The 24,545-nt window shown below is 38.8% G+C and overlaps 1 protein-coding gene across 17 annotated transcripts in view; it reads left to right on the forward strand.

The window, feature by feature from the left end:
* NPAS3 (neuronal PAS domain protein 3) overlaps positions 1 to 24,545 on the forward strand; it is an 829,192-nt gene that overhangs the window by 77,801 nt on the left and 726,846 nt on the right. The window lies entirely within an intron of this gene.

The following is a 24,545-nucleotide window of genomic DNA, read 5'->3' on the forward strand; positions in this document are numbered from 1 at the left end:
TTAAAAATTACATACAAGTATGTTGATACATACGTATAGGAATATAGAAATATACCAAAATGTTCACATGTACTAACTCTGAATGTTTGGATTATGGATGATTTTTATTTGTTTATATTTATCTGTAGTTTCCAAACTCTTCATAATGAACATGTATTACTTTTGTTAGCAGAAAACACCAAAGATGGATAAAATTAATCCTTTCAATATTATAGAAGACAGGTACCCTTATAATACATTTTTAAAACCTAAATTTTAAATCAGATAAAGTTTTACCATTAAGATATACTCTACAGCTATGCTGTCACACCATTTTATTCTTTCTTTTCTTTTTTTTTTTTTTTTGGTGAGGAAGATTGGCTCTGAGCTATCATCTCCCTCGTTTTCCCTGAGGAAGATTGTCTCTGAGCTAACATCTGTGCAAATCTTCCTCTGTTTTATATGTAGGATGCCACCACAGCATAGCTTGATGAGCTGTGTGCAGGTCCACACCTAGGATCAGAACCCGTGAACCCTGGACCGCTGAAGCAGAGTGCATGAACTTAACCACTATGCCTGTGGGCTGGCCCCAGAAGCATTTTATTCTTAACCAATTGGTGCATTTCTGTAAATTTTCTAAGATGCTCTTGAAATGGGTCTCCATGCCCACTAATAAATATACCATATGTGTCTTCATAGATTTTAAAATGAGAAGCTGAGGAAAAATGAGACAAAAAACGGAGGAGGCTGCTACCTCTGCAGTGATGACTGAGATTTTGGAAAGTGGAGGGCAGCTAGCTTAATTGGCTCTGGGCATAAGCTTTGAGATCAGATGAAGATCTGGGTTTAGATCTTGGCTTTGCCCCTGACCGGCTATGAGACCGTAGGTGTAAAGCACTTTAAGTTTCTGAGTCTTGTTTCCTCATCTGAAAAATGAGAATATCAAGATATACCTTGCTGAGTTGTTGCAAGAATTCAATATATAATACTTGTAATACACCAGACATGAAGCTCATAGTAGGTGATCAATAAATGTTAGTTCTTCTGCCTAACCTTCTCCACCCCCAACCATACATACAGACTAGACGTTGACTGAGTAGTTTCTCCTGCAAGAAAAATTGGTCAGAGCAAGTCTGCCAGGCTAGAAGTCACCACTGAACTCTTTCAGATTCTATGAATTTCCAAGTGGGTTCTACAGGGACCTGACAAAATACTGGAAAAAAAAAGATATTTGGAATTTTATTATTTAAAATAAGATATTTCAACCGTCTGTCCTCTTCTTGCAGGCTTTCTTTGTTAATATCAGCCAAGACTCTTACCCACGCCAAAAGGAACAAGATTCCAGGTCTCATCCTGATTTATACTGTAAGATATATATGTCAAATAGAAATAATTCCTTTATATCAGATGACTATTATTTAAGGCAAACGCAGAGCACTTCCTCCCTACTAGTCCTCTGGCTGGCTCCTTTTCAGCTGGCGGGTCTCAGCTTACATGATGCGTTCTGGGACATCTTCTCAGATACCTTGGGTTTGGATATGTCCCTTCTGTGTACCTCTCATCTTGCTTAGTTGGAAGCACACGTTAATCAGCTATCTTCTTTCCCCACTAGCGTGGAAGCTTTTGGAGCTCAAGGACTGTGTAGCGGTCCTTACTGTATCCACAGTCTTGACTCATAGTACCTATTAAGTTAACATCTGTGCATGTGACTTGGTTGTTCATTCACTGTTATGTTAATAGAGCCTACATACCAACAATGGTCTAAATGTTTTTCCCTTTTTTGGTTCCTCTCTGCTCACCATGCTCTTCCTGCTGGTTTTTCACGTTTTTCTGAAGAGCTGGGGAGGAATCTACATCTATAATCTTACCTGTCCCCATTTCAGCTCTTCCTCGCAATGGGTTTATTGTCTTTATGCTTGTGCTTCCAGTGCACTCACTTCTACTGTACGGTCTTCCTCTGAGGCGCAGTATTCCGGTTCATCAGCCAGCTAGTTTAAATATGTTTTTAGTCTCTCTCATATCTTTTTGATTGTTTCTGTTCATAAACATTTCATGTAAATAAAAATAGATTTGGCTTCTTGAATCCAGAACTCAGAGTTGCTCATCCTTTCCCTGTGACTCTCTTCCTCCTTTTTTCCCTCTGTTCCACTGAAGCTGTTCCTCTCATCACAGAGACTAGCAAGGCTTGATTCTTTGCAGCTAAATTCCAGGGACTCTCTTGGCCCTGCCGGCTCAGGGAAAGGGGCGGTGTTAAGTGTGATGTGCTTCATGCCCTTTATTGCTGCCGGTTAAGTGCATCATTTTCTCCAGTTGACCCAGTGAAGGAAGGTTAGCGAAATGCTTCTAATTCCCAGGTTAGATCGTAGCCTCCAGCCGGGACCACCAGCGTTGGCAGGGGATTGGGTCACTGCCAGACACTTGGAGATATGCACAAGGGCTCTATTTTTCTTGGGCTGAATTGAGTAGTCTTCCTGCTCCCTCCTCTTCTAGGAGTTTACATAGATGGAAAATAAGTTTTCTCTTTTGGCAAAATAGCAAGGCAGTTCAGAGAAAGACGTGTTTGGGCACCGAGTCAGGAGGAATAGGAATCTTTGGAAAAGATGGAAAAGCTGTAGTCTATTCATTTTTTTCCTTGATTTTCCACCTTTTTTTTTTTTTTTTCTTTTTCCTTTTTTAAAGCTTCTTTCTCTCTTTCTGGAGATATGTATTGGTGTAATGAGTTTCAGGATTGTTAAGAAAGAATTTTATTTTAAAAAACTCTCAAATACTTAACACCTGGTTAACTATTTATTCAGATTAGGTTAAGTTGGTCTCTCTCATTCTCTCTTTCTCTCTCTCTTTTTCTTTCTTGGTCTTTGATATTCTAGTAGCCCAGCTTCCACTTAATTTTGGCAGCTTGGAGATCCCATTTTATTTTATGAATGTTCATTGAAGAGAGGTAATATATATGCCCCCACCCTGCAAGCCATCTACATTTGTTTTCTGTATTATATGATTTAGTGCTTGGCTGTAAATGACTCTATTACAGATTCCTTTCCTTTCTGTGCTACCCTTTAATATGTGAATTTACAAGGGGCAGTAGATCTCCCAGAAGCAATATACATATTTTTAACAGTACGTGGGGAGGCTGAACTAACTTATGCTGAGAGTAATGGACTGGATATGAAGGAAATGGGGATTGGCACAAATAGCTGACCTCAGTTACAACCTTTTCCTGTGCCTTCTCTTCTCTACGACATAGTACTATGTCCAGAATATAGCCAAATCTATAAAAGAAAAAAAAAATCACAGAAATGGTAGTGAGTTTTCAATCTACTGTAACCTAGGCTATTTTCACTTAAAGCATAGTTGCTTATAAAATGTCACTTGTTCTTTTACAAATTTAAGAAGTTGATTGGGGGAAGACCTCAGTGGCGCACACCTTGGACCATCGTGTAGTCACACTTCAGTCTCTCTAGTGAATCTGAGTTACTCTCTATTTTTTGAACACTTGGTTTTTACCTCCAAGGGATAAAGTACATGTATACCTCATAAACATGAGCTTTACCTTTAAGAATAACATATAGTTTTGAAAAAAAAATTGAGATATTTTCTGCAGTTCAACCTCAAGTTCATTGACGTTTTTGCTTTGTCATTTCTGGGTTGTATTTTCTGACTAGACCTCAGCTATTCCCTATTTTTAAACTGTGATAGTTGGATTTTGGTAATTCTCCTTTATAAGGCAAAAGGTTGTACAATGGTGGGAATCACAAAATAAAAAAGAAGAAGTGAATGAAAGCCACCACAAAATAAACACAAAAGTGAATTTGACACTAGAAACACAATTCTTCTGTTGCTTTTTTCTTCTTTTCATTCTGGGGTCTCAATGTGAATTAATTTTTGTCATTTGGGATATGTTTGGGCTCTGTGGAATTTTCTTCATTTTATTCTCATCAGAACCTAGTGTCTATGGCAGTTAACATAGGCAGATAGATGGAGAAATAATTAAAACAGTCATTTTTATGTTCTGGCCTGGAGTTGTGTGCAGGTACTATGGTAATACCAAGGAAGGAATAAATACATTTACCTGGGAAACCAAAGAAGACTTCCCAGAGGAACTCATGGGGAAGACGTTTTGAAGAAATAAGAGCTTGACTAGGTGGAAGTGTTCAGAAAGGCATTTAGCCAAGGAGCACAAACGTGCAAAGGCAGAGCTGAGGAAGGACCAGGTGTGATGGAAGAATAGGGAACTGCTTGGTGGGGCTAGACAGAGGGGTCCTCAGCACTGAGGGACCAGACATGAGTGTGGCAAAGAAGCGCTTGTCAAAGGTTGGTGTGCCAGCTGAAGTGACGGGGACTTTCCCCGATATGCGTTGGGAAACATTGACTTTTTAAGCAGGGAATTAAGATGATAGAGTCAGTTTCTTAAAATAACATCGATTTTACTATTTAAAAATATACTGAAAGGTGAAGAGAGTCTTTTAAAGTAAAAATGAAGGGAGACCTTGATCCAAAATGAGGGAGATCATGTAATATTCTGGAGAAAACTATTTGTTACGTAGGTTCCAGCTTCTTAGGAGAACTCTTGAATCTCCAAAAATGAATGATGATTTTTATCAGCTCAGTATTTCCATTGATGCTTCTCTTTTATTAAGGAGGTTTGTATTTCTGAAGGATTTTAAAAATATATTATTCACTATTTAGAAAGGTAGCATTTCTAGCTTTTTGTTCAGACTCTGTGACATTGTGACCCTGGAAAGAATTGAGGACCACTGAACCTCCTGTTGAAATGGGTTGAGTTCCTTCATTCCTGCAGTTGGGAAAGCCCACTCCAGATTGTGAGTGAGTGTTACTGGCATAATCGTGGTGTGAAAATACTGACTGCCAAAACCAAAATGAGAAGAACTGAGTGCTGCCCATTAAGAAACCATCCCAGATGATTAGTTGTACTGAAAAAACTACATTTTTTAAATATTTGCCCTCCGAATGCATTACGCCAATTTATACATTATGTATTTGTTGATACTGTCAGCATAATGGTGGCGGAATTACAACTTTGAATCAGAATTCCCCAATTAAACTGATGATTCAAGTGGTCTTAACTGTCTCGGTGAATTCTACCTCCCTTTGGCAATGCTTAATAAATGCAAATCTGAAATGCTGGCATTGTACCTTTAAAAATATGCATATTTTCTGGCTGTTGAGAAAAGTAAAAAGTAAACCTGAACACTTGGATTTCAACCATTGAAGCAAAGACAAAGATGATTGAATTCAGTCTTAAATTTTATAGAAGTAAATTTAATGGTGAGCACAATCGCACTCTGTGGTGATTGTTTTCAGTGCTGCTTTATTGGGTAATGTAATGGCAGGAGTTCAAACTCAGTGATTGTCGAAATGGTAAATTTAAGGAGTGTTTGAGATTGCCTGCCAATATGCAAGTGTTAGGGGTTTCAGAGTGCAGAAAATATTATTTCCACCTTCCCATTTCTGTAGCTTTTAATTCTTATTCAAATAGTTCTTAGGGATTATATTTAATACACTGCCTTAAAAATGTTTAAAAATCTCATTTTATTCCCCAAAGATTTGTTTTTTGCTGTTGCGATTATATGATGACAGCTAGCTGGCTTTTAAAATTGATCAGGAAGTATTCTGGCAGTCATTCAGTGTTGTAATAGCACTTTAATGGATATGAGCTATTCACCCAGATCAGACTCAATGTCAAAACAGGCGAAAATACAGCTGTCACTCTGGACAACAAGATACTCATATGCAAGCAGCTGCTTAATACACTGTAGAAAGTCAGCCTTTTAGTGATATTTAAAAGGTGTGTCAATGCCAGTGTATGAGTATACTAAAAAGTTGGGGTGTGCCATTTAGAAAAAAGGAGGACAAGGACATGAATGTATTTTATCTGCACACTTATTCAAGCATATCCTATGAAAATCACCTATGTATGTCCTATAGACAAGCAGGAGAACCTTCTAAATTTCTTCTTTCTTTTAAAAGACCTTTTTGTTTATTAAATACATATGAAAATATTTGCACACAGGGCCATGCATGCACACACACACACACACACTCATAAATGCCTATTTGACTCTGTTGATTGAAGCATGGTGTTAATGAGGTCCAAGTCCTTCATTCAGTTTCTGTATGAGGCTAGTTATCCCTGTTCCGAACTAAATTCAAATGCTGATCCCTCTCACCAGCTCGTCAACTTATACATACAGGCGTTGATTTTAAGGAGAGTCAAAATTGAGGAAAGCACAATCAGGACAATTACTGATAAAACTACTCAGAGCATCTCAGCAGTGGATTGGTATCATCTCTGTCATCACTTGATGGATAGTACCTCACCAATAATGTGTGATGTCCTCTCACTAAGAATTTCAAAGCAACTTAATTGATATGACTTTATGTGATTTTTGAGTTAGTCCTGTGAAATGTGTAGCAGAGGGGAGTTTATTTTCCAGTTTTATGGATGAGGCAACTGAGATGCAGAATGGTGGAGTGAATGCCAAGGCCAAGTTGTGACTGCAGCTTGGATGTCAGACTCCAAGTTCAGTTCTCTTTTTATGACACAATGGCACCTTCCTACATTTATAGTTTCAACTAAACACATGTTTTGTGAGCATCTATTGCATGCCAAGCTTTGTTCTAGATGTTGTAGGTGATAGAAAGTGAGTAAAAGAAAGATCTTGATCTCATGGAGCTGAGAATGTAGAAAGAAAGTAAGACAATTATTGCATATAAATGGACACTATCACAAGCCCGATAAATGCCAGAACAGAGAAGGACATCAGATGTTGTGAGAGTACAGAAGTGGGCATGTGAAAGGAGACCCATCTCCTTAGATGACTGTAGGCACCCTTTGAAATAGACCTTGATGAAATCTAGATTTTCCCAAGTAAAGAGTAAGGTGTAAGCAAGGACAAAAGTTTCTCCAGGTGAATAGTGATTGCTCACGTTGACCAGAATACAAGATAAGTGCAGGAAAATAGTTCATAAGGGACTGGAAAAAGAGACTGAAACATTGACTTAATTCTTCAGACCATTGGGGGCTGTTAAGCAAGGCAATGATGGATTGGAACCATGTTTTAGGAAGATTAATCTGGCAGGATACACAGGAGAGATTAAAATGGAGAGAGTAGGTACATGAGACCAATTAGAAGGTGCTTACAACATTCAAAGCAAAAGGAAATGAAGGCCTCTACTCAGGTGGCAGCGTATCTGTGAGCTTCTGAGAGCATTAGAACACTACGCAGCACACATGATTGATGCCCACACCTTGACTTCCACCTGCTAGCATCCTTGCTCTAGGGCTTTCTCTGGCTGCTGAAGCCCTTGCCGGGGAATTAAAACAATACCCAATGACTGATGGAGATAGTTTACAAGTGCACCAGCTTCTTCGCCCTTTGGATGGGATAATCCTGAGGTGCCATTTACACTGGCTCCCAGTATTCCTTAGTAGGATTTAGCTCCAGTGGCCTATAGTGGTCATGTTGATTTCATATCCTTATTGACTGCTTTCCCTTCCTTGTGTCACTTTCCCAACACCCTTCCAGTATTTCCTTCACCTCCAAATAAATTATTTTCACTCAAATCTTTATCTCTTGGTCTGCTTCTGGGGGATCAACATTCCCCTATATTTTATATATATATATAAAATATATATAAGTATATATTTTATAGAGATATATATTAATAGATATATAGATATATATATTCTGAATCCAAAACTTTCACTGGCACTGTATTGAAAAAGCTGTTTTCCTTCCTGTGTGTCTCCTTTACACCTCATACAAAACACTTTACTTCTGATACTACTTCTGGTCACCAAATGTGTGTTTTTTCCCCCCCGCAACAAGCAATTTTCTGTGACACCAGCTGAGTAATTAACTCAATTCTGACACTCTCTATGTGGAGATAGTGTCACATCCCACAGGTTAATGGCTTAGTCCCACAAGACAGCTCCCATCCCACTTTAGATGCCAATTGCAAGTAGCAGGTCCTCAGGTTACCCACAACTTTTGTCTGACTTGGCCACAAGTCAGAGTTCTCATATCCCACTCCTTGGGTTGGATTAATTTGTTAGAGTGGCTCATAGAACTCAGGGAAACACTTACTTATATTTACCAGTTTATTTAAAAGATATGATAAAGGGTAAATATAAACAGCCAGATGAAGATATATCTATCTATCTATCTATCTATCTATCTATCTATATAAGATCTATCTATCTATCTACCTATCTATCTATCTATCTATCTATATATATAGAGAGAGAGAGAGAAGGAGAGAGAGAAAGAGTGAGTGAGGTCTGGGAGGGTCCCGAGCACAGGAGCTTCTGTCCCTGTGGAGTTGGGGTGTATCACCTTCCCAGTGTGGATGTGTTCGCCAACCTGGAAGCTCTCTGAACCCCCTACTATTGGGATTTTATGGAGGCTTCCCTATGAAGGCATGACCAATCTTTAACTCTATATCCAGCCCCTCTCCCCTCTCCGGAGGATGAGGGATGGGGCTGAAAATTCCAAGTTTCTAATCATGGTTTGGTCTTTCTGGTGACCAGCCCCCTTAAGGAGCCATCAAGGAGCCTACCCAGAGTCACCTCATTAGAGCAAAAGATGCTCATGGTGCTCTTATCACTTAGGAATTTTACAAGGGATTTAGGAGCCCTGCGTCAAGGATGGGGTCAAAAGCAAAATATTAGAACAAGAGATGCTCCTAGTGTTCTTATCACTTTAGACTTTATGAGGTTTTATGAGCCCTATGTCAGGAACCAGGGGTGGAGACCAATATATATATTTTCTGTTATCTCACAGGCACCAAGTTCAAACTTTGGTTCAGACTAGAAATTATAATTTGTTTCATTTGTGACCCAGAAATAATTTCTGCTTATCTGTAGTCTTCTCTTGATACTCAAGTCAGGTTATCAAATCAAATGGGAACTCTAAGCAGTGATTTGGCCCAATCTCTAGACAGACAAATGTAGAGTTGAAACAATTTCCATGGAAAGTAGAAATAAAATTAAGTCTTCAGTTGTGGTATTTAATATCTTCATTTCACTCAAATAAATATATAGACCTATTTGTATATGCATATGTACTGCGTATGGTACATGTCCTCATTAAAATCTGTGAACACGTCAATGTCCATCACCTATTAGAAAATTGGTAGATCATGCCCACAGTGTCACATCTATTCTCTGCCCAATGGTTCATTTGCTTAACTGATGACCACTCTCTCCCATTAAGAGCTATCATTCATCATAGAATAATGATACCCTCCATATTTACAGTCCGCAACTGTACCAGTTACCTCTCAATCATATTCTAACCTTGGCCAAACGTCAAGCCTTGCTTATGTTTACTCCTTTGTCCTCATAGTTGGTATATTGACATTCCTTTAATGTGTTAAGAACATGTAGTAAATTGTTAAATTCAAAACAGAATTGCCATTGTAGGCGCACTTGTCCATCGGCCCTTTGCCTTTGAAACTTATGGAGACTGTACAACTGCATTTATGTACTGAGGCTTGGAGACCTTATTTGAAAACAAAATATCAAAGATAGTTTATTATAAATTGAAGTAATGATTATATAAATCAGATAAATTGATCACTAAGGATAAATAAATATAATGTTTTTTAATTGCTGCACTTTGAATGCTAGGTTTATGGAATTTTTCTTTCAATTTTCATGAAGGGCTATGTTTTATGTGGAGTTTAGGTTTATTTCTGATTTGCTTTTTTCACCTTAAGGATATTATTATACAATTGAGATATGAAAATATGCATTATTACATGAAATTAGGAGTCAAATTGCAATTAGTGTTTCTAAAGTAGGATTAGCAGTTTGAATTTTAAAAAACATTTTATCTTAAAATATTGCCCCCCCAAAAGATTATGTAACATTGTAAATAAAACCTTCAGCTTTTTATGCTCATTCTATTAAAATGTGATTAACTTCATCTGTACTTAGTGATACGCTTGGCGTATACTTAGCTGGAAAATAAGATTAAAGATGGTATTTTAAAACTACATATTAATAGAGTTGTTAATATATAGCTGTTGCTTTAGGTATTTAAAATATGAATGTATTTGCCTACAGAATACACCAACATACATATATATTACATATATATATTTAAGTAAGTAAAAAGCACTGTAGGGCCTGGTATGGATATTTTCAAAGAAAGGTTTTTTTTTTTAAGGAAGATTAGCCCTGAGCTAACGTCTGCTGCCAATCCTCCTCTTTTTGCTGAGGAAGACCGGCCCTGAGCTAACGTCCGTGCCCATCTTCCGACACGTTATATGTGGGACTCCTACCACAGCGTGGCTTGCCAAGCGGTGCCATGTCCACGCCCAGGATCTAAACCGGCGAACCCCTGGCCGCGAAAGCGGAATGTGCGAACTTATGTGCACTTAACCGCTGCACCACCGGGCCGGCCCCTGAAAGAAAGTTTTTGACTCTAGATGTTAAAATAATTGTTTCTAGTTTGGTAACCCCAGATAGTCCTTTCCTGGAGCAATTGGAGATTATAGGGCCCTCAGAAAGCATCTTACTCAGTGATTTCCATTCATGAATGAGAAAACTAAGGCAAAGAGAGGATAATGACTTGATGAAGGAGGCCACAGGACCCGTGACAAACTGTACGTTGGGACACTAGTCATTGTCTTCTGAAGCTAGCTCAGCAATTCTGATTCCTTGGAAAGGTTTCATTAACACAAACTTGTATTCTTTTAAGATCATCTGTCAGTTTATAAGAAGCCAATTGCATAGAAAAGTGAAAAAAATCAGTCAGGTTGGTTGCTGTGTCTAACCAATGCCAATCACATTGATTGGGTGAATTTCTTTGACTTAATGACTGAAGTGATCAGTTATTTTGATATTTTGCAGACACCTAATGAAAGGGCATCATTAAAAAAGTTAGTCTTATTTTCTGAATGTATTTAGTGAATTTTGCATATAAATTAAGCCTAGCAAGTGATCTATTTAATACATACATAATATTCGCAAAATGGGCAAGGGCCTTTTAGAGGACATTTTTCTAAATTGGCGATGATCTCTTTGACTTATTTTTATCTGTGCAATTATTACCTGAAAGCAGATTTTTCTGTTTTGATGGGGCTGGGACTCGCCTTGGGAGAATAACAGGCTTGCACCCTGAGATGGAAACACTTGCTGGTATTTTTTGACATTTCAAGTATTTTCATGTTGTCTCAGAGCTTTAACCTCTACTGTGCACATGTCTGATCTCCCCAACTAAATTGTAAGCTCGGCCTTACACATCTTCAAATCCCCTGAAGTCCCGGCAGAGTGCCTCCTAGTTGCTGCTCAATAAATATTTGTTGTTTATTTCAGAACTAGTTTTAATCTGTGCTGCCATTCAGGGCTTTGAAAATGTATAGCAGACATTAGGCAGAAACTTGAAATGCTTTTTATCAGTTGGTGCAGCATTTTCCAATTACTTTGCAGAAGAAACTGCCAAGGGACATTTTAGAATTGTCTGGGCGACCAATATGGCTTTAAGGATAAACAGACTTCATTGACATGACTCTTCCTCCTTTTGCACTGTTTGTGTGTTACTGTCCTCAGCAGCATCGCTACACTCCTGGGCTTCGAGTCAAGGGGACACTTTTACCTCTATGGAAGTCCCCAGAGCTCTTTGATCACTTCCTAGTGGATGTGTGGTTTTCATAGAATTGCCCTCTGGGAGGCTGGTTTCTTGGTCTGAAGGAAAAATAGAGACACAGGATAACAAAAGCAAAAGCACCTTATGCTTTCCTAATTTATTTTGAAACTGCCCTGGGAGCCACTTCCCTTTTAATCTGTGGAGTTTGTGTATAACCCATAGCCCTTCGGTTGACCTTTCCTGACATTTGGGAGGAAAGATCCTTGTACTGTGCCACAGCCAAGTTCTTCATCTCTTCCCAAGTTTGCTTGTAAGGCAAAGAGCCCTGGAAAGGTGTCAGAGTTCTTGGGGTGAGCGTGAGGATGGGGGCCGGCAGGGTGCTATAATCCTTACTTCAGTTTCTAGCAGTGGCTTCAGTAATGATAGGGAGCTCAGGGCTGTGAGTTCTGGGCCAGTTCTCTGAAGAAATGGAAGCATATTATTAAGGTATGTAATAACTGGTGGTAACTTGATAAGAACAGGGTGCTGCAGAGAGCAGTGATCAGGATGGTGGGAGAGGTCCACCCGGAAGGAGGAGGGACAGTATCGCTGCTAGGGACACTACAGGGTTGGTACTATGAACACCTTTGGCCAAAAACAGGGTACTGGCTGCCTGAAGGAGGTGTAAGGGAAAAAGACCAATGGGGGCGGTACAGGCAGCAAAATTCTTGGATGTTACAGTTTTGCCAGGGCCAGAATAAAGCATGTGACAATGTGGTGGGATGGCATTTGTTACTGTGGTAACTAACACCTGAAGCAGAGGTGTTCTTAAAGGTGACTTCAAGATTTGTAAAGTGAAGTAAAGCTCTCTGTATAGCAAATTTACTCCTAGGATTCGTAGTGATATAGCATGGAAGGAAGTCATGTTGTCTACTTCCAGAGTAAAAACAGAAAGAAAAAAAATCAAACTGTTATTGAGAAATCAGTAGAGACTCTTTAAAGGATGCAGAAAGAATGGATGTTTTCAGGTACCTGAGTTGAACAAATTACATGGGAATTTACTACCGACTTGCTCTGTTTCAGACTCTTCACGGGGCTACTTGCACACAAATCTAGACATCCTACTCAAGACATCATAATTATTATGTTGCAGGAAAGCTATAGCCGTCTTTTGAACTGGAGATGCAGTTTAAAGCTGTACTTCTGACTAAGCATCATCTTTTTAGCTTTAGAGTTTTTAGTATGGAGACTTGACTGCTATGCTTTTGCTTAGAATGCACTTTGAGGGCTGGTCCGGTGGCGCAGCGGTTAAGTGCGCACATTCCGCTTCTCGGCAGCCTGGGGTTCGCTGGTTTGGATCCTGGGTGCAGACATGGCACCGCTTGGCAAAAGCCATGCTGTGGTGGGCATCCCACGTATAAAGTAGAGGAAGATGGGCACGGATGTTAGCTCAGGGCCAGTCTTCCTCAGCAAAAAGAGGAGGATTGGCAGTAGTTAGCTCAGGGCTAATCTTCCTCAAAAAAAAAAAAAAAAAAGAATGCACTTTGATACCATGGTTCTTGATTGAAAATGTGTATCGAATGGGGAGAATATAAAAATGGAAGCCAAGAATGATCATCTCAGGAACAAAGATGAGAACTACCTACCTTAATTAGGTTTTAAAAAAAAATGTTAGCAATAAATTTGTGAGTTTGAGTATATATTGGAGTACTGTTAATCTTTTCTAAATTCATATTGTATATTAAGATGGGTGGTTGGGACTTTGCCAAACTTTTCAAAATTACTATGTTAGTCAAAATATTTGTTGGAGAAATGAGTCCTACTGTATATATTCAAGAGTCTAAAAAGATATATTTTCCAATAGCAAAAGTTTTTATGAAATGCCTAGAGAAGTTGGATTGGTGCCTTGAAACCAGGCGAAGGAATGGTGACATCAGCCAAACTGCGTAAATAGCTTAACAGGAAGTTTCCATATCACTCTTTACTTCAGTTGTTTTACTCAATTAAATTGATTGTCCTCCTAGATAACTGAGTGGATTGATTCCTTCAGATTCCTGTGGATGTTTGGGCTTTATTGATACTTCAGATTCAAATTAGAAGCATCATGTTCTAATTAGAAGCTTCGTTCTAGAGAAGCATCATGTCGCTGATTCCCATCTAGCTTTCTCCTACCCCTGTGTTATTTCTTCTGATTTGTCCTTCACTTGTGGGGAAAAAATCTATCTATTTTTTCCTTTTCTCTATTTTCATATTTCTCCCTAGCTGAGCTTTTTAGTTTCCTTTGTAGGATAAAAAGGAAATGTGCTAATTCCCTCTCAGTGCTTACATCCCTTAGGGCAGGAGGCTTGAGAATGAATGAAATGATATAAAAAAATCTATCAAGATATATGCCTTAATTGCCATATCTTCATTTCTGTGGCAGACAGCAAATTGATCCTCACTTAGAAAATAACAAACAAGAAGCGTGAAGGAAGAAGGGGCAATAGAAAGGCCAATATGGATGCCTGATCAGTTTAACAGAAATAATGATTAGGTGGAGAAATGATATAAATAATTTAAGAGGATGTCCCTATGCTCTTTCTAGCATAATCTTGGTTCTCTGAAAAGAAAAAAATAGTTATGTTTCTAAACAGGAAAAACAAGCATTTCCCCAAAAAATGTCTAAAATATATATACAGTGTGTAGTAAAATTAGTATTTTTTAAAAAGGATAATGCTATTTCCTTACAAGCAAATTATTTTCCACACTAGCTGGGTACCATTTAGGGTTCGTTGTACTATGTGTTGAGATCATACATAGGAGAATCAGTTTTCTCCAATGGGAAGACAGATAACAAGGCTGCCCGGTTTCCGAGTGTTAAGAATCATAAACATCCAGCAGCTATTTTATTTTCCTAAGCTCACCCAACTAAATGTTGAAGGTGAAAAAATGCTGATGGTCCCAGTGAAGGCAGAATACAAGGTTGTTGTAAATTAATGATACTTATTAGGAACAAACAGAGTTTATTGGTTAACTTAGGACAACTTGAGACAGGATGAAGTTGGGTGTATATTTATTCCTGGATCTTACTGAGTATGAGTGGCTTTTCAGAGATGTTGAAGAAGAAAAGTCTATGTGCATCATGGGAACACAAAATGACATTTTTGGATGCCATCAGTATCCACGTGTGACTTCAAAGATTTACCCATGAGGCCATGACTGAGAATTCCTTTTTGAGAGGTTTATTTTTATTAATTGACTTTCTTCATTGTGTGACCTGATGCTCATCGTGGGTCATTCTGCAAAGCCCATCACTTGCATACATTTTATACTTTACATTTGTGTCTGCTTTTATTGCATTTTAATAAGTGGAGGAAATGAGCTTCCCACAACATGGTTACCTTTCTTTAAGGTACGTTCTTGCTACTGATGGAAGCTTAATTTCCATTATATTCGCTCTGCTGCAGAAATACTTAATGCCAGGAAGGAGATATTTACTGGAATCCACGAGTCCAGAATTCATCATGATTCAGTGTGAAATCCACTGGCCTTTGCTCCCCACCCCCTCTCAGCCTGGAATGAAATGTGCCTTAAACTGAAGTGAAATACATCACACGCAGCAACAGTGGGCCCTCGCTTTGCCTCTATTCCTGGTGTGAAATCGATACACTATCTTTCCTCCTGACCTGTTCCGTGACCTCCATTGCAGCTTTCATGCTGAACAGCAATTGCTTTGAACAATCTGGGTCTGCCACAGCTCACAAACGATTCTCAGCTTCTGTCTAAAACTGGTGCTGATAACAAAGGCTTGATTTTAAATAATGCAGTTGTGGTCGTCTCCTAATTATGAATTACATGAAAGTGCAAACTCCTCTATTATTAAATGCTTTCAATAGCAGGCACAGTACATGTGCAGGCTACACACAGGGGCCTGGGGCCTGAGAATCAGGCCTTTCTATTTCTCTGGCTGAGTTTGGATTGATAGTGAAGGGGGAAGAGACACAAGGTGTATTTCCACGTTTTGATCAATTCTGTTTAATTAATACATTAATATTTTTTCTGTGTGAGGCTCTATTTTTTTCTTAAGGAAATATTTTTGAATACTGCATTATAACATCTTGCACAAGAAAGGATTAATTGATAAATATTTGTTGATAAAGCAGATTTTACTAATGAACTTCCAAGGTTAGGTCGTTAGGGTCTGACTGTCTAGAACTCACCTGCAGGGTTATTCCCCGTTGTATCACTCTGAATTGAATTGAGGGAAGTAGAAGTGTCTTATGATGGCATTTAGGCCATTTTCAGGAGCCTCTTCAGTGGACAAATTTATTGTGTCAAGGAAATAATAGGCATTTTTACGAGTACTAAGAAAACGAACGTATAATTAGCTGAATTGCTTTACTTGGCTTTGCCTGGCTGGAAATCAAAGGGAGGGGTGAGGTGCTGGGTAGCCAGGGAGTTCTTCCAAATAAGTTGGTATGAAATAAGGACAACAACAGATTTTGGGGTACTTTGTGAAACAATCTTTTATGAAATGAGTCATTCTTATGCGTATTTGGTTAGTGCTATTGAAATGAAATTTAATGAAGAGCACATACGCTCCAAAAAATATTCCATATAGTGGCAGTTGCATCATCAATGATATTTTAACAGCACAGACACACGCATACACACACCTACATGTGAGGAGGCATTGACACATATATGATTTTGTTTATTACTTGATCCCATGCGTTGAGTGGAAGCATTGAAAGAACCTTAGAGTCCTAAGGTGGTATTCATGTCACGATCTGCTTCCAACACAATCTGCTTTACCGAAGCCTTCTAATCTCTCATCATTTTGGTTTTCTCACCAGTAAAATGTGGTTAGTGAATGAGATTATGTTTAGCATCCTTCCCACTTGCAGAGTTAGGTAATTATGACACTAGTAACAACCCTTTATGTTTGCATAGAACTTAGCTCTTCAGTGCTTTTGCCCATGCATCTGACCTTCTTAAGCACCCTGTTAGGCAGTCAGGGCTTCTTACTTACTGTGCCCAATTTCTTGAACAGGAAACCAAGACACAGAATAGTTTGAGTTTGTCAAGGCTGCCCTGATAGTAAGTGGCACAACTTAAACTAGAACTGAGTTAGCTGACTCCTTAGTCTAGAACTTATTGGGGTGGAGGAGAGAGTGAGGATCTTTTATTAATATCAGAACTTGAAAGGTAGAGACTTGCTATCTTAGACTCTTCATAGTTTTTAATTACTCAAATGAATTCCTTTAAAATTTAATATATATTAGGAAGACAGTCTCTAGTGATTTCTTCATTGTTATCTGATGATAATAACGTGCTGTCTTAGGGCCAGCTCCAGGTCACTTATTTACAAGACAAATTATGTATGTAAATACATGAACATGTATACTTCAATGCACCAGTACTGAGTGAAGAGAGATATTCATGAATGTAGTGATGTACCATCAAAGCATGACTAAAATTCTTCTAAGACCCACTGATTTTGTGGTGATGATTATTTCTTCACAATGGGATGTAACTTGAATCATTCAAATTAGCAAATTGAAAGTCTTCAACAAACTATCATGTTTTAGTTCCAAATATGCCACATTTTCTTCTTGTGGGCACATTAAAAAATGCATTTTATTTATTTTTTTTTTTGAGGAAGATTAGCCCTGAGCTAACTGCTGCCAATCCTCCTCATTTTGCTCAGGAAGACTGGCCCTGAGCTCACATCCGTGCCCATCTTCCTCTACTTTTTATATGTGGGACGCCTACCACAGCATGGCTTGCTGAGTGGTGCCACGTCCACACCTGGGATCCGAACCAGTGAATCCTGGGCCACCAAAATGGAACATGCGCACTTAATCACTCTGCCACTGGGCCGACCCCTAAAAAATGCTTTTTAAAGTGTAAATAAAAAGTGGCAGGATACCTGAGGCTATATATCTGCTAAAAAGAAGGAAATAGTAAACACAGAACATATACCGTCATGTATTTCCACATCTTTCAAGGGAAAAGTTTGGGTCCTCTTTCCTGGGAAACTTTTCACTATGAGAGCTTTCTATTATTCCTCCATCCAGGACAATTCCTCTTGTACTAAGGCTTCTTCATGGCTCTGTGAGGATATCCTGACTAGAAGGGTTGTCTAAGTAATTAGAAATCATCCATGACAAGGAAAAGAGAGTGGAGATGAGTTGGATATTTGTATCCTGTGTGTAGAATTCTCTATTTTGAAGCACCTTTGCTGACCATGCATAAATGTGTCCCATGATGAGGAGGACAAATATATGCAACAAGGACTTGTCCATTCCCCAGACCTAGAAGGAATTTTCAGGTTATTTTGTGAAACTATTTTGTGAAACTATTAAACTGTTAACATGAAACTATTCAAAGTGATGTGGAAAGCCCCTTCCAAAATAAAACCATGATTTTCCAAAATACCAATAGAATTGAGACATATTTCTTGTTCTCCAACCCATCCTATTTAGTTATATGCATTATTGTCTTTACTCTTCAATGTGCCATTCCATTCAACTATTGTGAACCTGGTCTCAGCATTAAATATTATCCTTGATCACACTTTAGCGTTTCAATTTTAAAATCCCAATTTGAAGTTCTGCTATTCCTGTTAAGAGCTTTTCCATGAAAAGAGTAAACTTGGCTAAAATTCAGTGGTAATTCAGCTTAACCAAGTTTAAGAAAAGCCTTTTATTCACAGTGGTTATTTTGAGACAGTTGAGTACAGAAATGTGGGTTCTAGAGACAGAAAAATACAAACTTTAATACAGAGCCATTTTTTTCCTTTGAAGAAGACAGTACTAATAAATCTTGTTGAATCAAGACCTTGAAAGAAACTGAAAAATATGTACAGATCTCAAATATACCGAAGAAAAGTACTTTATATTACCTTGCTGCTGCTGCTTCATAATGTAGTTTTAGTTGAATGTAATCTCCTCCACTCAAATTTATTTTTGAGAAATTGCCACACTGAAAGTTGAAACCATTTTTGTCATTCAAAAGAAGTGGAAGATCAATACTGAAGCTCTGCTGTTAGTTGGTACAGGCTACTTTAGTGTTAAAGGATTTATGATAAGAATACATTTCTAAATATATGTTCTATACCCAGTGGTACAAAAGTATCTTTTTTTTTAAACCTCAAAAGTTCTTTTTTTTCAGGAGAAGGAGGTGGTCTATTTATTATTGAAATGCTACACTAGACTATAATTCAGCGATACTTTATTCCAATTAGATTCTCCTTAGTAGTAATCCTTTTTTATGATAAGCAAAACTGAATAATACAGGGTACGTTCCCTCCAATGAATTGTTGTGTAACAAGACTTGATGGTAATTCTACCTTTTCCAAAATCTGATATCAGGCAATTTATCTTCTAAATAATACTCCTGAGTACCAAAGCTGAAATGTTTTGGCTTCGACCCAAATCAAACTTGAGGAAGCAGATTCTCCAGAGCGTTTCCCTAACTCTGTAAATTTAATTGTTATAATGAATAGAATACATGTGTCAGGATTGCTTGTGATTTTACCTGTTTACTTCTCTTCCTAAGACAGAAAGAGCAACACGACAAAGGCTGTTAACTCTTACGGGAGTTCGGGGGGCGAAAAAGCACAATACAGCATATGATCATTAAATATGAGCTAATTTTAAAGATCCGATTCCAGCTAATTTCAGAACAGTTCAGATTTGAAAATATGTTGTTATGCCACAATAAAATAGACTGATGGAAGTGAAAAAAAAACTCCACAAATATTTCTCTATAAGGCACAGAATATTCAGATAAAAATATTTACATATGCAAACGATCATCTCGCAATATTGTACTTCATAGTATTTAGTCACATTGTCTTATCCTCAATTTCCTTTCTCTCATATGTCTGCAAACATATATTTTTTGTATTTGACTTTTATCAATATTTTATCATAGACAGTGAAATCCAGTGTAGTGCTTGGATCAAACCAATATTGGTATCATTGGCATTCATGCCAGAATTCAAATAGAGATAAAGTTCATATTACTTATTTTTGCTATTTATTTCAAAAACTGAAAAGGTAATTGATTGGAGGAGGCCAAAGCTACTATAACTCATTATCATGAATAATCATATTAATTTTAATAACAAAAACAATCAAAATTAAATCTGTCACTAATGTAGTTTATCAAAGGTTATTTTTTGCCATTTCTTTTATCCATTTAATTGTAGTTATTTATTTATTTTTTTGGTGAGGAAGATTGGCCCTGAGCTAACATCTCTGCCAGTCTTCCTCTATTTTCTATGTGGGATGCTGCTACAGCTTGATGAGCGGTGTGTGGGTCTGCACCTGGGATCCGAACCTGTGAACCCCAGGCCACTGGAGCAGAGCATATGGACTTAACTACTACGCCACCAGGCCAGTCCCTATAGTTATTTTTAAATCTTCATTACTCATGTATATTTGAACCTTGGTTTTTAGATGAGGCAAACATTATATTTTAGTCATATTTCTATTAGAAAGGCCGTGTCCCTTGGGAGACTTGAGCATTTCTTCTGATGCTTAGTAGCATAATTACTACTGCTGAGTGTGAGCTGGCAAATGTGTATATCAACAACTGTTCTTTTCTTTCAATCTAGGAAAGTCTGTGTGCTTTCAAAGTTGATTTATTCATTTAGGAGTCCTTATACCACAAACTTGTGCCAAGCATTGTGCAAAACAGAGCATATAATGAATTCTTGCCTTCAGAATTCTCAGAATTAGTTCTTTAGGGGAGGCAGAAGGGTTAACAAACTGCTGAAATGAGCTGTGATGCGAGTTGTAACAGGTATGAGAATGGAAGACTATGATGACTCAAAAGCAGGTAGATATGCTGTGGGTGTCTCAGAAAGACCCACAGGAGGGCTAGCTTGTGAAGGCTGAGGAGGAGTAGAAAAACTGGATAGGTGTTATTGTTAGTAAAAGCTAATAGGTTGTAACAAAGAGACTATAAAATACAGTAGCTCCAAGAACTTTGAAGTTTATTTCTCTTTCATTCAATAGCCCAAGGTGAGGGGCCCAGTTGAGGGGCTGGCTCTGCTCCACATGATCATTCAGGGTCCCAGGGTCCTTCTATTTTGTTGCTTTACCATCAGCAGTATTCTTGTTGGCTTGGTCGAAGCTGGTTTGTAGTTCCTTCGATATAGCTTGAAAGAAGGCAAAGGTATGGAAGAGTCCATACCCAGTATCTTAAGGCCCAGAATTGGAAGTGGTGCTCATCACTTCTTCTCCCATTCCCATGAGAATGTAGTCACATGGCCATACCCAACTGCAAGGGAGGCTGAGTATCTAGTTACAACTCTGTTACTATGGTCATCAATAGACAGAGGCCAAATCATCAAGGGCCCCCATCCTGAACTAGGAAAAGAACTTCATATTTGCTTTTTCCTTGTGGATCTTTATTTCTGAGATTTTCTGGAGAAGTCTTAGTATTTTGCAGCCTCCTCTCCATTTTTTAAATCTTAAGCTATAAGTTATGACCTGCTGTGAGGTGCTTTCCTTTACATTAATCTCAGAGGACTTTACATTTCTGATTTTATTTTTGGTCACTATCACAAATTGATTTAATTCCTTTTGCAAGTGACCAAAAGAGCCTACATGCCTGTGCCTCTTAAGTATGCCAAATAGCAAGCAAATATTGCTGCTGATGGTAGGATGTGTACCCTTACCCCGGGCTGTATTGATATCTTGAATAGACAAGGATGATCTACTCTATTCTCAGGTTTTCATTTTTGTTCTAGTCGGGAAAGTTGTTAAGCTTAGTTCAGTTGGGCAAGAGGGCTTCAGAGAAGGGTTCCATGAGCAGTTCTTATCTGAAGTGATGGATTTTTTCAGCTAAAAATAGTTTGAGGTAAAGCTTAATAAAGAGCCTCTAATTAGGTGTTAAGGCTGTGTAGAAAAAGATTAGAGTAATTGCCTTATAAAGAAGAAATGTTTCTTTCCAGAGCCTTTAGACTACACAAGAGGGAACCTGGGCTGAGCTGGGCATGGATATTCATACCCTATAGAAGCAGTTGCTCTTATTCCTCTTGTGAGCCCTTCCTGAGGTGGGTTCAGATATAGAGGATGTAGACTGTAAGGATACCGCCCTGCCTACTCACTGCCCTGTACACACTCACTGGCCTTTTTGGCTTTACAACAATTTTTAGAATTGGAATTCTAAAATCTAAAGCCTTTTTTCAACTAGAGTCCATACTTTAACAACAGAAAAACAAAGCAACAAAAGCTTTACTAGAGGAAATTTTGTAGAAGATGAAAGATATCCTCTGCTTGCTGATGCTTGCCAAGTGAAAGTCATGAACTAGGCAAGTCCTGAAAGATACGTGGAAGTCAGCCGGGGAAGTAAGAGGCAAGGCCATTGGAGGAGAGAAAATAGGATGTGTGAAGACATGTAGGCACATATAGAGCATGGAAGCTGCAAGTGTTGTGGGGGAGTGACAAGCAACAGATAGGTATGGGAGGATGGTGATGAGTGAAGCTGCAGAGGTAGGCAGGGGTCAGGTCAAGATGAATTTTATATGTCAAGCTGTGATGCTGGAGAGACTCTTCCGAGCAGTGGTGTAATCAGACTTCCACTTAGAAAACCCATTTCTGACAGTGGTGTGGCAGATGGAGTGAAGGAAGGTGAGTCTAAGGCAGGAGAACTTGGAGGAGGATATGTTGCAGTGATCCAGATGAGGTGACCTACCTGAACTAAGAACAGGGCACTGTGAATGGAGAAGTGACATTATAGAAATATGTAGAAAAAAATATGAAAGAGCTTGGTGACTCCCTGTAAATGGAAGATGAGGCAAAGGAAGAATAAAGGGCCAGTTCTGGATGTGGTGCTTGAGAGAAGGTATGGTCCGGTCCCTGAGGTAATTCCAGGAGGGGATATAAGAGCCAGTTAGGGAGGAAAGGTTATGGGTTCTGTTTTAAAAAGATCAATGGAAGCTTCAAGTAGAAATGCCCAATAGATAGATGAATATCCAGGCCTTAGGTTTGTAATTAACATGAGAATTGAGGTTAGAGATTTGGGAGTCATTAGCATACAGGTCAAAGTTGAAGCCAAACGTCTGGTTAAAATTAGCCTGAGAAAGGGTATAGTGGTTATTAGTTGAAACAATTCTTAAATAACTTGTGTATTATTTTTCCACTCATACTCTAATAATTCCAAAAAGCCAAACTATTTCATTGCCTAAAATATTTCTTCAAACATATGCAAGGTTAATCAGCAATAGTAAGGTTGCTTGGTAATCAATAAGATAATTGAAATGTGACAACCACTCCCCTGAAACCCAAATCCCTATTGTGCATACTGCTGTCCTTTCCCACCCAGGACAAGAGCTATAAAGAAATTAGATGGGGGCCTGCCTGGTGGTGCATAGGTTAAGTGTGCACGTTCTGCTTCAGCGGCCCGGGGTTCGCCTGTTCGGATCCCAGGTGTGGACGTGGCACCGCTCATTAAGCCATGCTGTGCTAGGCGTCCCACATATAAAGTAGAGGAAGATGGGCACGGATGTTAGCTCAGGGCCAACCTTCCTCAGCAAAAAGAGGAGGACTGGCAGCAGATGTTAGCTCAGGGCTAATCTTCCTCAAAAAAAAAAAAAAAAGAAAGAAATCAGATGGAAACCAGAGGCCATAGTGTCAGAGGCCTAGTTGAGGATGATCAGGAAAACCTCCCCACATGAATGCTGAGGTTTCTTAAGCATAGGAAAGTTTTTTGTTTGTTTGTTTGAAGGCTTTCTGGTAGTGTCATAAAATGTAAAGGATATTGCCCGGCAGCTCATACAGTATCTGAGTCTATATCCAGCTCTGTCATGACTTCCTGGGTGCAACCTGCCATGCCTCTTGACCTTTCTGAGTCTCAGTTTCTTCAATGAAGGACAGGTGTCTCCTAGGTTTTTCTTCTAGCTCTGAAAGCTGTCCACCTGGGATTCACTGTATAGGGTATTCTTTAATGAACAACAACGAAAAAGGCTTATGAAATGTGAATTGATAATTCAGAGATGATTATTCACCTTGTGGATGGCTTGTCCTATTTATAGCAGCATTTGCTGGTGGGAATAGTCCTATTCAGAAAATTGGCTGTTGTTTGGAGAAAGAAGTAATGGAATTGGGATCAGAAGAGCTGCTCTGAAAACCAGGCTCTACTCATTTATTAGTTCTGTGACTTTAATGCTTTAAGTCTCAGTTTAAAAACTGTCTCATTTTCAAATTAAAATATTAATAAAACTGCATGGCTATTGTATAGATCATTTTGAGGGCTGGAAGGTGTTATATAAATTTTTCTTGCTCAAAGAAGACTGGTCATCCTAACCTAACACATACACACTCAATTCTTTTAGTGTTGGAGACTGGTTCCAGGGAATGAACCAGTGGGATCAGCACCATAGGGACCCACTATTGAGTAGCCCTTAGGGACAAAGGGCAGTCATGCATCATTGAAAATTGCTCTTCCCTACTCTTCAGATCCCTGAAGTCAGGCCATGCCTTCAGGCATAGCTTTTTCCTCCAACCATGGTTACTGCAATTGTTGATCCAGCCTCCTGAGCTGCCTTAACCCTGAGAGGACTCCCACCAATTCCCATTTGCCTGCTGATCTCTGCCCACTCTTTCACCACCATTAACATGACAATGCCTCAAGCCATGTAGAATTTGCATTTTAAAGTCTTCTGGTTTTTGTCTAGTTCCCGGTATGGCACTGGCATACTTTTGTTAGCCATTATAGTCCAGAGCTATTTTCCAGAGTCAAAAATTAATGGAGAAAAAGAGGTGACAGCAGTAAATAGTCCACTCTGCTGAGCACACTCATCTCTGAATGGAACTGAGAATGCTCAGTGTCCAAGAGGTTTTGCAATATGGTATACTAACACTAAATGAATGAAAGTTCCGAGGACAGGCCAGGACCCTTGCTCTCATTTGCCAAGAGGGTACATAGCACTCAGTGTGAAGGAAGATGATGTGTATGTATATACATATTTGGGGAGGG

Source organism: Equus caballus, chromosome 1 (genome assembly GCF_041296265.1).
Source record: "Equus caballus isolate H_3958 breed thoroughbred chromosome 1, TB-T2T, whole genome shotgun sequence".
Classification (NCBI taxonomy): Eukaryota; Metazoa; Chordata; class Mammalia; order Perissodactyla; family Equidae; genus Equus; species Equus caballus.